Raw genomic sequence first — 11,645 nt, 5'->3', positions numbered from 1 at the left:
CTGCACTAGAACACATTTTCTATATGCTCAGAGCTTAGCTTGATAACTGATAGCAGCCTGAAGTGCAAATAGTGTTCTTTAATCAACAGAGTTATATTGAATCAACAGTAGGAAAACTAGGGACTCTTTTGCTTCATGAATTTCTCTTTCCTATTGAAATCCCAATTTTGCTGAGGTACCCACCTTCGTCTGCACGGTCATGTGTTTCAAAGATAGGTTCTGGGTTGTCCCGTGAATTGGCTTCAGAGTGGGCATGTGGCACATTTCAGGCTAACGAATCAACAGAATGCTGACACTTCTGCAGTAACAGCAGCCAGACTTGATTGGTTACAATATTCTTCTGCCTTGGGACTTGAACTGAAACCTCAGCTCTTCTTGGGTCTCGAGTCCACTGGCTTTCAGACTGGAGCTTACACCATGGCTTGTCTAGTTCTCAGGCCTTTGTACTTCACAGTCTCTATAATCATATGAACCAATTCCTTATAATAAATCTCTTTCTTTCCATATGTACATCCTGTTGGTTCTGTTCTTCTGAAGAATCCTGACTAATACACTGGGTCACTTATTTCCTCCAAGACATAGATTTCCTTCCAACTTAGCAGTCTCAGGATTTGGAATCAGGAGACCTGGATTCAAATCCTGGCTCTGCCACCCTTCTGCGGTCTGGGTAAGTCATTTGCTGTACATCACCAGCTTCAGTAGATTGGTCCATAAAGAAAGAAAGACCAATACCTGCCCTAAAATCTTGCTGGGTTGTCAGTGCAGCCAGCCATAAGATAATGGTAGACTCATATTAAAGGAAAGTTTCCACCTCTCTATATCCACCTTTTAATCAAGGGAAAATTGTTTTTTCCTAGTATAACAAAAAAAGCCTTTAAGCCTTGAAGCCAGATGCTGGAATCTAGCTCTTCCTCTATTACTATCTCAGTGGGTGGCCTTGGGCTCGGACATTCCCCAGTCACGGGTTGTCTTGTGGATATAGCGAAGAGGGTGGCCAGGAAGAACTGGACCGTTCTAGGAACCTAAAAGACACTGAATCATAGAAAGGGCAGAGCCATTTCCACAGTAGATTCCAAGATGCCCTTCATGGAACCATCTCCCAGGGACTTGAGCCCAGATCTCTTTAAGCTTCAGCTGCCAGAAGATTGTTTAGCTTTGGGCTTGGCAACCAAGAAGCTCTCATCCTCTGATCCTGTTTTCCAAATCAATACATCTCTCTCTCTCTCTCTCTCCCGCCACCCCACCTCCCTCTTCACAGAGCACATTTGGTCAGCCCTGCTATTCAGAATAAGCCAGGCAGTCCATCCTCTTGACTTGGAAACCTGTGAACGCAGAATATTTCAGGCAGCCTGTTTGCTAATAGTCCTTTGTGCAAGGTTGTTATTAGCTTCCAATTGCCAAGATTTCTTACCTGGCTGTTTCTTATTAAAGAGAGAGGTTGTGTGACACCCAGCAAGATCTGGCTCCTGTGATGAAGGTGTTTTTAACACTCTGGTCTTCCCCTTCTCTTCCCCTCTATCTCTCTCTCCTTTTCTCTTCTTTCCTGGGTCCTCTGCTCTAAACCTTGTAAAATATGTCCTTAGCATCCTTAAAACAAGAAAGTCAAGCCACACCAGGGTAGCGAGTGGAAGGAGATTCCCCACATGAAGAGAAGTGACCACATCTTATTTGCTGAGACTCACTTTCCCCTTGGGGACCTCTCACTAATTTTTGCTACCTCCACTTTCCCCAGACTCCACAGCACACTGGAACTACCCATTTAATACTTTGGACTCTGGGGGAACTTAGGGACTTCTGCTTAATTGCCTGCCCTCCATTTAGAATGTATAACTAAGATGTTCCTATGGGCACAGGGATAAATAAAAAGGAAATAAACACAAAATAACATGAAACTACATCTTCTGGCTTATAGAAAAAACCATCGTCAAGGTCCATGCCAGTCCCGTTCCAGCTCCTAGCCTACCTCTACCATGTAGGTGCTACCCAGAAACCCATGTCTACATATCTGGCCTTTGTCAAGTCTAGACCCCAAGAGCCCAGGGCTTCAGCAGACATAAAAAGGTTATTTCCTACCAAAGGGCAAGCTCTCTGTTTATGTTTCTGTGTGAGGTCCTGCCTCTTCCCTAGGGAAGGACACACTCACACACAGAGTGCCTGAGTGCAACTCAATAATCCCACCACTCATACCCACAGTGTATGCATTTAGTAGCAGAGCGGGATGTCCTTGCATTTCTTTCCTTTCTTTATCTCCTCGGACCCTCTACTCCCTGCCACCTCTTTCCCCAATATTCATCCTTCTCTCCTTTCACAGCACAAGATCTTTTCTGTTTCTGCTTTCTGATAGCCTTTCCAATGCCAGGGTGCCAAAGCCTTCCCTAATGTTCTCTCCTACCCTCAATGGGTGGCTCAGGTAGAATGGTTGCTTGCACCCCTTTCTCCAGGGCCACATTTCTGCCCTGCTTAGCTGATATTCCCATTCACTCAACAAGCATGGGCTGAGCTCCTCTCGGGCCAGGCCCTGGCTTAAATGCTGGAGACCCTGGGAGAAAGAAGTCGTGGTTCCTACCTCCCAATGATACACAGTTAGTTGAGAAGACAGCCGCAAAAATCAATGATGAAAGTACAGGGGTGTCAGTGCTATGGGAGGAAAGCACAGGGGCACCGACCGCAGACTGAGATTGGGGAGGAAGATCAAGGAAAGTTTCCTGGAGGGGGGTCTGACTTGAGATCTGAAGGAGGAATAAGAGCTAACTAGGCAAAAAGGAGGGGGAAGGACATTCCAGGCAGAGGGACCTGCACATTCAGAGTCTAAGAAGACAATGACATCATGGCACATTTCAGGTACTGCAAGAAGTCAAATATGGCTGGAACGAAAAATATAAGGGAGTGTAGTAATAGACAGTATGGCACAGGGGCAGGAGCGAGTGCAGGTGAATATGAGATTTTATTCCTAAGGCCTGAGGCAGACTTTGAAGGGCCAACTTTGACCTTGGTCCCAAGACAGAGAGAGGAAATGGCCCTTGAGAGTTGCACAGCCATCTCACAAGTCAGCATGACCTAGAGATTAAACACTGGGGCTCTGTGGCCAGACTGCCTGAACCTGAAACCCTGTTCTGCCAGTCCGTATGTGAGTGATCTTGGACAAATTCTTGAACCTCTGTAGGCCTCAGCTCCTTTGTCTACAAAATAGGATAAGTATAGTACCAACCTCAGAGTGCAGTTGCAGTAAATGAAATAATATATGCAAAGCACCAGGTGCCTAGTCAATACTTGATATAAAGTAGCTATTCTTTTTTATTTATTAAACACAGAGAGTGGACCAGGTGCAGTGGCTCATGCCTATAATCCCAGCACTTTGTGAGACCAAGGCAAGGAGGATCACTTGAGATCAGAGGTTCGAGACCAACCTGGACAAGAGAGCAAGACCTTGTCTCTACGAAAAAGTTTTTAAAAAGCTTAGCCAAACCTAGTGGCATACTTGTAGTCCTAGCTACTTGAGATGCTCAGGTGGGAGAATGGCTTGATCCCAAGAGCTCAAGGCTACAGGGAACTACGATGGCACCACTGCACTCCAGCCTGCAATAGAGCTTAGACCCCAGCCTGAAAAAAAAACCCACAATAAAACCAACACACACACACACACACACACACAGAGAGAGAGAGAGAGAGAGAGAGAGAGAGAGAGAGAGAGAGAGAAAGCTCTCACTATGTGCCAGGCAGTGTTTTAATTGTTAACTAAATATTAACCATTTAACCCTCACAATTTCCCTGTGATATGGATGGTACTGTTGCCATCCCCATTTTACAGATAAGGAAATTGAGGCATAAGAGGTTAGGTAATTTGCCCCAAATCATGCACTAAGTGACAGAGACAGGATTCAAACCTGAAGAGCTGGCCTCTAGAGGCTGAGCTCATACCCACTAGATGATACGACCTGGCGTCATTGTAATCATTATTATTTTTCTCCCTGGCTGCATCTTACCTTAAAGCCACTCTCTGTGCCATCTAGGGAGCTCCATAGAGATATTCAGTTTTAGTTCTGTGTTTACCTAGTAGCCTGAAATGCCATCTCCCCTCAGGAGGAAGAGTTTCCCAAGAAGAGATAGACTTAATTTTTACTGGAGTATGGGTGAGGGAGATCCAGTGCTGAGCAATACTTCATAAGTGTTCAATTGATCACATGAGCAATCTGGATGAGACATCAGAAAGAACTTCCTGACACAGTTGTGAAAGACAAATGACAGAAGCTTATCTGCCTGGAGACAGAAGGGGGTTTGGGGTTTTTTGAGCCTAACCATTGGAGGAGACACTAAATGGCCCCCAGAAGTGACTTACTGGTCGTCGGCAGTGGTGGACAGAATCTGGAAGCCTTCCTCTCTGACCTTAGGGTCTGTGCCCTCTTGCAGCCTCTCAGGGCTCCGTCTCTCCCAACCTAGCAGCAGCACTGGGGACATCCTCTTGACTGCTCTGCCCAGAGCCTCAGAAAGGTCCCGCAGATCTCAGGCAGTGTGACAGTTCTGAGAGTTCCCAGACCCTGCAGGAGCTCCTGGGCAGTGGCAGATGGCTGGGTAGACAGAGCTACCAGAGCCTCTGAGAAAAGAAGACTGAGAAGCCCCGTGGTCAACCTCCCCTCAGCAGAGTTCCCACAGGCATAGGTGGCCAGGGTAGTGACACACTCCCTTGAGAATAGGAGAAGGTTCTGGCTGAATCAGTGTGATGTGTGTGTGTGTGTGTGTGTGTGTGTGTGTGTGTGTGTGTGTGTGTGTGTTTTGGGTCAAATGGGGTAGAAATTAGAGACAGTGCCCTATGCCAGGCCAATCCCCTCCAGCTGCAGAGCCAGTTTGGCCTGCTGCTGCCCGTGACCCAGGGAAAAGGAGAGGAGCTGTGGAAAATCTTTTGAGCTCTGGCAAGAAGTCCCCTCTCCACATAACCTGGCAGGGCCTGGCCTGAATGAGGGGGGAATGTGCATCCCTAGCCCCATCCTCTGTCAAAAGGGTTGGTTAAGAAGGCCCAGCCTGGGGAGTTGTCTGGGCCAACACCTTATTTCAGCCTGGAGACCACTGCCCTCCCGTGTCCTTCCCTTCTATAGCTGCCAGCAGATGGCATCTTCAGGGTAGGCTGACCACAGAGCTGAGCTGGAGGACCAGGCCCCATCCCTTCCCCTGTCAGTCAGGCTGCCTTCTTCCCTTACATGGCAAGTGCCTGAAGACGAAGACACTCCCAGGGCCATGCAGAGGGCACGCAGAGCAGTGCCAGCCTACCACCTAACCCCACATATGTCCGGTTGCCCCTGCCTGTGGGGCTGACTGCACGTGACTCAGCCCTGGGTGGTCAGTGGCCCGGGTCTCCAGTACTCTTTCCCGTCCATCTCTAGGAACCTCCTGTATGATCAGCACCCCCAACTCCCAGACAAGCAGTTAATCCCATCTCTGGTTTTTTGTTTGTTTTTGAGATAGGGTCTCAAACTGTCACCAAGGCTGGAATGTGGTGGCATGATCACTGCTCACTGCAGCCTCAACCTCCTGGGCTCAAGTGATCCTCTGGGCTTAAGTGATCTTCCTACCTCAGTCTTCCAAGTAGCTGGGATCACAAGTGTGTGCCACTGTGACCAGCTAGTTTTGATTTATTTATCTTTTTGCAGAGACAAGGTCTTGCTGCGCTGCCTAGGCTGGTCTTGAACTCCTGGGCTCAAGCGATCCTCCCACTTTGGCCTCCCAAACTGTTGGAATTAGAGGATTGAATCAATGCGCCCAATCCCATCCTGAATTTTGAAGGGTTGTAAATGCCTGCAGGCCTTTGCCCTTGCTCTGTGACTGGCGGGCCTACTACACAGCCAGATTCCAGCAGACGCTGGGTCACCAGAATACCCCAACAGCCAGGGTTACACAGCCACTAAATGAGACAGGGAAGGGATATATGCTACAGACTCCTGCATGGCTGTACATGTGCACCTGTGTCTTTGTGCCACAGCCTGGATACATGCCTTTGTGCCCCGGCTCTCCATGCCCAACACTGAGAACATTTTCAGGACCATTCTCCTGGAGCCACTGCACAAACTGTGCCCAGATGGCTGCGTTTCAATGTAAAATCATCATGTTTTATTATCAGATGATGGGCTCCTCTGACAGCCCTGAACAGCCCCCTCACTCCTGAACTCCTCCATCAATCTCCATCACAGCCAGGGTCACCAATAGAGTAAGGTTAAGTGGGGAACTGAAGCTGTCCTTTTCAAATAGCCCTAGATAGTAATACTCATTTTTTCAAAGCTGAAAGTTTAATGGTTTAATTTTGGGCCCATAAAAATCTCTTTGTGTCAAAACCACCCCAATAAAGCAATCAGAACAAAATGTTCCTGGCATTCAAATGGATGCATCAAAGTGGCCAGGTCAAAATGTCATGTATCTGTGTGGGTGAGCACGCCTCTAAGTGAATATATGAGGGCCACTAGCTGTGTGTTCCCTTTTATGAGCATTTTGGGAAGCCCAGGTCTCTGTAAGCCTGGAGGCTTTGTTCAGTCTACACTGTATGTGTCTATGTGAGGAAAGGTACCCACCAGTGTTGCCCTCAGAAATGGCTTGGCAGGGGGCTTCCACCTGTGACCTTGACCCCACACTTTACCCGGGTGAGGAAATGAGGCTGATCCATGGGACAAAAGCTGCTATTTGCACCTTCCTCTAGCCCAGACCTCTCCATACTCCATTTCACTGCTGCCTTCAGTCTAGCTAGCCTTTCCAACAAAGTCTCTCTAGTGGGAAGTCATAAAATGCTTCATAAAAGAGAAGGAAGCCTGGGGGCAGGCCCACCCAGGCTGCACATCCATTAGGGAGAAATCAATTGAGGACTGTGGGCTTCATGGGACCCCAGCCTTTCCAGATTTCAGGGTGGAGAGAGGCCAGGGACCCAGCCTGATTTCAAGGGCCAGTACTGGCATCATGGTCAGGTTAGAGGAGCGGGGACTGGGACGCTGGAAGAGATCTGGGCTGGAAGAGTGCAGGGACCAATGTAGGGTGAAACTGGCCTGGCCAAGGGGGCTCAGTTCTGGAATATGAACAGGCTTCAAGGTGCATTGAGTGAGCCCAATTCAAAGATGAGACAGGCTCCAATGCCACGGCCGCCCATCCCTGCTGCACCCTTGCTATGGGCAGAACTCTTATTTCTCTTGCCTGGACAATGGCAATGATCTCTTTCCCCATCTTCTTGCTGCTTCTCTCTCCCTCTCCAGTCCACAACCCACATAGCATCCAGAGGGAGCCTTCTGAAACATAGGCCCAATTGCGTCAGTCCCTGCCTAAACCCTTATCCTGGGTCCCTCGTGTTTATAGCAGCATTTCCCAAACTATGTGGCCTGGGATGATCACTGGGATCTGGTGACAAAAAGAGCTCCCAGGGCAAATAAGCTAAGGTAATGCTGGGCTCCACAAAGCAAAACAGGTGCCTTGACTGAAGGACATGTTAGCACCTTGGCTATGCTAATGTGCGCTGGGGCTCGACAAGAAAGAGGTCTAAAGTAAGCCTATTGTCCGACTTCTTTGACAACAGACCCTCCTGCATCCTGTCTTTCTCCTAGAACATTAGCCTTGAGTCAATATGCCATATGCGACTCTCTGGGACCTGATACCTCCACATACCTTCAGTTCTTCATCTTCCCTCATGCATTCCCCTCAACAGGAATGCCTGCCTTGCCCCTCCCCATTGACTGGCTAATTACTACTGACCTTTCGAGACTGTTTTTAAAATGCATATTTATTTATTTATTTATTTATTTTTGAGACATGGTCTCACTCTGTTGCCCAGGCTGGAGTGCAGTGCTGTGATCATAGTTCACTGCCGCCTTGAACTCCAGATTAAATTGATCCTTCCACCTCAGCCTCCCTAGTAGCTGGGACCACAGGCACATGCCACCATGCCTGGCTGATTTTTGTATTTTGGGATAGAAACAGGGTATTTCTCTATCGCCCAGGCTGGTCTCAAAGTCCAGGTTTCAAGCAATCCTCCTCCCTCAGTCTCCCAAACTGTTGGTATTACAGTCATGAGCCACTGTGCCCGGCCCCTTTCAGGACTTTTAGAATGTGCCTCTTCCAGGAAGCCTACCCTGGCTTCCCCGACTCACTACCAGTCCCTTACTCTGGTGGGCTCAGGTATGTGTTCCTCTCACACTCTGTGCCTATCTCTGACTTGTTAGTTACCACCGTGTAATAAAACTATTCCAATATTTGTCTCCTATGTGAGATTTTGAGCTCCTTATAAGCAGAGTCTGGATTTTATTCAGCTCTGGGCCCAGAGCCCAGGACTGGGCCTCTCAGTTCTTAGTGAATGCTAGATGGAGAGATGGGAAAGAAAGAAAGAAGGAGAACAGGAGCTTAAGAAAAAGACAGGGAATGAAAGAGAAAAGCGAGTATATGGAGGCTTTTGTCAGGTATCTCTTAAAATGGTCTAGGTTCTAGGCGTCAGGCTATGGTCTTGATATTGAACAGCTATATATTATGCAAGACACTCTATACAGCTTCAGTAGGAATGGCTGAGCTCTCGGATTATTGGCATACAGACTGTAGCCCAGACACAACAGTGTGGCAGACACACTGGGCCAGGCCAGCCCCCAATTCAGAAGTGCTCCCTAATTTGATAGAAACAATGTGCTGAAAAGCTCAAATGGCCCAAGCCCCAGGCCAGGTGGCCCTCCTGTGGCCCTCAGGCAGCATGTGGAGGGTCAGGGCTCTATTATACTCCACTGCATCCTGACCATGGGGTCAAACTGGGAGGTAAAAGCCTGGGGACTCACCTATGTTCCCAGGAGGGTGCTGGGGTGTCCTAGCCCTGGCAGGCCTCCACCTGGATGATGCGCCTCTTGTTTCCCTGAGTCTGTTTTCTTCTCCTTTCCTCTGATGCTCAGAGTTGGGAAACCGAGCAAAGAAAGAAGCTAGGGGGAAAGGCCAAGATTAAGGTTTGGATGGGCTTCCTTGAGGGCAAAATTCTGGCACTCAGCATAGAACCTGGAATATAATAAGTGCTTAATAAGTATTTATTGAATGAAGGAACTTGGGATAGGGAGGATGAGCTTGGGGCCTGGAATATGACTCAAGTGGTCCCTAAAGCCCTATTTGTTCCAAAAGAGTAGCTCTCAGAACATGTTGCACGCCCTGAATTTTCATGAATGCAGGTTCATCCTTGAGGTTGAAGCACTGTGTCTTCAGAATACTCCTTTGAAATGCAAACATTTGACCACTAAGGAGAAACCAGTATTTGGTCCCCTTATATGTGCCTACCACCTTGCCCAAGTGTCTGTTCATTGAACAAACACTGGCCCCTATGAATTGCCAGATCCTGCCTCAGTTGGGGACACCCCTTGCCCTGTTGGACTCATGGCCTTTGTTGGAGATTCTCCTACCTCAGCACCAGCCCAAATGAAGAGCGGGTAGAGTTTCCAAGGATGATTGGAAGGATTTCCCAGCTGACTAATTCAGAACTTATTCACTGAGTGTGTACTAGGTGTCACCCACTGTGTTTTAGACGCTGGAAATACAGCAGAGACAAAACCTGTCATGAATCCCCTGCCCCTATGTGGCATCTGCTCTAATGGGGGAGATGCAGATAATGAACATAAATACATAAATTACATATTAGATCAGAGGGTGATAAAGTAGGAAAATGGCATAGGGAATGTGGGGCCAGGGATGGGGGTGTATGCTGCCATTCTGAACAGATGATCAGGGAAAAAGCCTCATTGACTTTTGAGTAAGATCCTCAAAGAGGTTAAGGAGCACGCTGTGCAGCTACGTGGGGAGACAGGCAGCGCAAAGACCCTGAGGCAGGAGTATGCCTGGCTTGTTCCAAGAACAGCTAGTGCGGTCAAAGCAGGCAGCATGAGGGAGAAGAGTGGTAGTCAGTCAAAGAGGTGGCAAGTTGGGTAGGGCCTTGGAGACAATCATAAGAACTTAAGTGAAATCAGAAGCCATTGGAGAGTTTTGAGCAGAGGATTTTTCTGACTCCTGTTTTCAGCATGGATTGTGAGAGGCCAACATGAAAGCAGGGAGGTCAGTCAAGAGGCCACTGCAATCATCCAGGTGAGAGGTGATATTAGCTAGGACTATGATAGGGGCAGTGGAAGTGGAAGGAGTGGTGAGTTTCCGGGTGTATTTTGAAGCGTTAACCAACAGAACTTGGACACGATGTGTGGTATGAGGGAAATATAGAAGTCAAGGATGGCTACAAGGCTTTTTGCTTGTGCAACTGGATGGAGTTGCCACTTACTGTTAGACACCACAAATGATCAGACCCAAGCCGCACAGCAGGGAAAAGGCTGACCAAGTTCCTCCAAAGTTAATTAGCTGCCCCCTCCTCCATACAGACCCCCAGTGCAGGTCCCACTTGACTTGGAGAAGCCCCATGTGTTTTGCTGGAAGGAAGGAAATGAGGTCTCTGGTGGGCCAAGGCAGAAAACCTGGAACCTGGGAGAGTCGGTGGGGCCTAGGACAGCTTTGGGATAACTGGCTCTTCCCTCTGGTGTTGGGCTCCTCTGGGGCCAGAGAGTATGGGACACTATGAAGGTGCCTCAGCATCCTTCTGTGCTCATAGCTTTCTTTAGACAATTCAATCCACTCCATCACTTCCAAGGCTTTTGAGGGCATGTGAGAACTGAGAAAGCTGTAAGGGCTAGGTTTTCTGGAAGGATCCTGGGGCTGGTGTTTGGGGAGTTGGGATGAGGCTGAGAGTTTTGGGGCTAGAGAAACTTAGGAGTGCTCAGCTTTTTGGCTGGGGAGTTGGACATATGGGGGCCATTTACTAAAGAACCAAGAGCCATAGATAGAATGAGCACCCAGCCCAGAAAGAACTAGAGTTTGAGGTGACCTTGGTATTTGCTTTGGAACCCATGCCTGTTAGCCACTGGGTATCAGCTCTGGTTGGGGGCTGTTCAGTTCCCAGTTGTAGATGACCCTGTATTCAAGAGTTATACTTGTGTCCGGTCCCAGAGATCATGGGTCAGGCCTGGAGTGACATCTATCACCTCTCTCTACCCCGGATCTTACCAAGTCCCTTCTTAACAAAGACAACCAAGGCTTTAGTCCCCACCCTTGCTGTAAAGACCATGACTGTGAGTTGTGTCTCCAGCAAGTGAATATGCTGCACAGAACTATCTCCACCCTCTCACCTGCTGGCCTGGCGACCCGGGGCATCAGTGAGTTGACCAACCCCTTTGGGGGAGTTGTTCTTATGAGAAGGCAATAGGACACACAGAGGCTAAAGCAATGCCGTCTGGGAGTCTAATTCACCATGTTGACTTCTGATTAACCCCAGTTCCAGGAATGCCTCTGACATTTCTATTTTATTTTCTGTTCCCGATGTAAGAGCCTGTACTTCCCAAATCTTCGCTTAAGTCAAAACAACCCTGATGTTATTATACTTACCATAAATCCTGCCCTTAAGCAATTGTCCTGCATATCCATTTTCCTACGGCATATGAGCCCTGAGGCTGAGGGGCAACAGTAACAACACGGAATGTGAGTGGGTGGGAAATCTATCATCTCAACTCACAGCTGTCTGAGATATGGTTTCTGTTCCTAAATCCCTATTAAATATTTATTCCTGAAAACCTGAATTTTTCAGCCTCTTTCTTCTGCCTCTTGGCCTTTTGGCATAGGTTTGCATA

The sequence above is a fragment of the Cebus imitator genome, unplaced genomic scaffold (genome assembly GCF_001604975.1).
Source record: "Cebus imitator isolate Cc_AM_T3 unplaced genomic scaffold, Cebus_imitator-1.0 Scaffold582, whole genome shotgun sequence".
Taxonomy (NCBI): Eukaryota; Metazoa; Chordata; class Mammalia; order Primates; family Cebidae; genus Cebus; species Cebus imitator.
The sequence above is the reverse complement of the archived record's forward strand: the minus strand, read 5'-3'. Positions refer to the sequence as shown.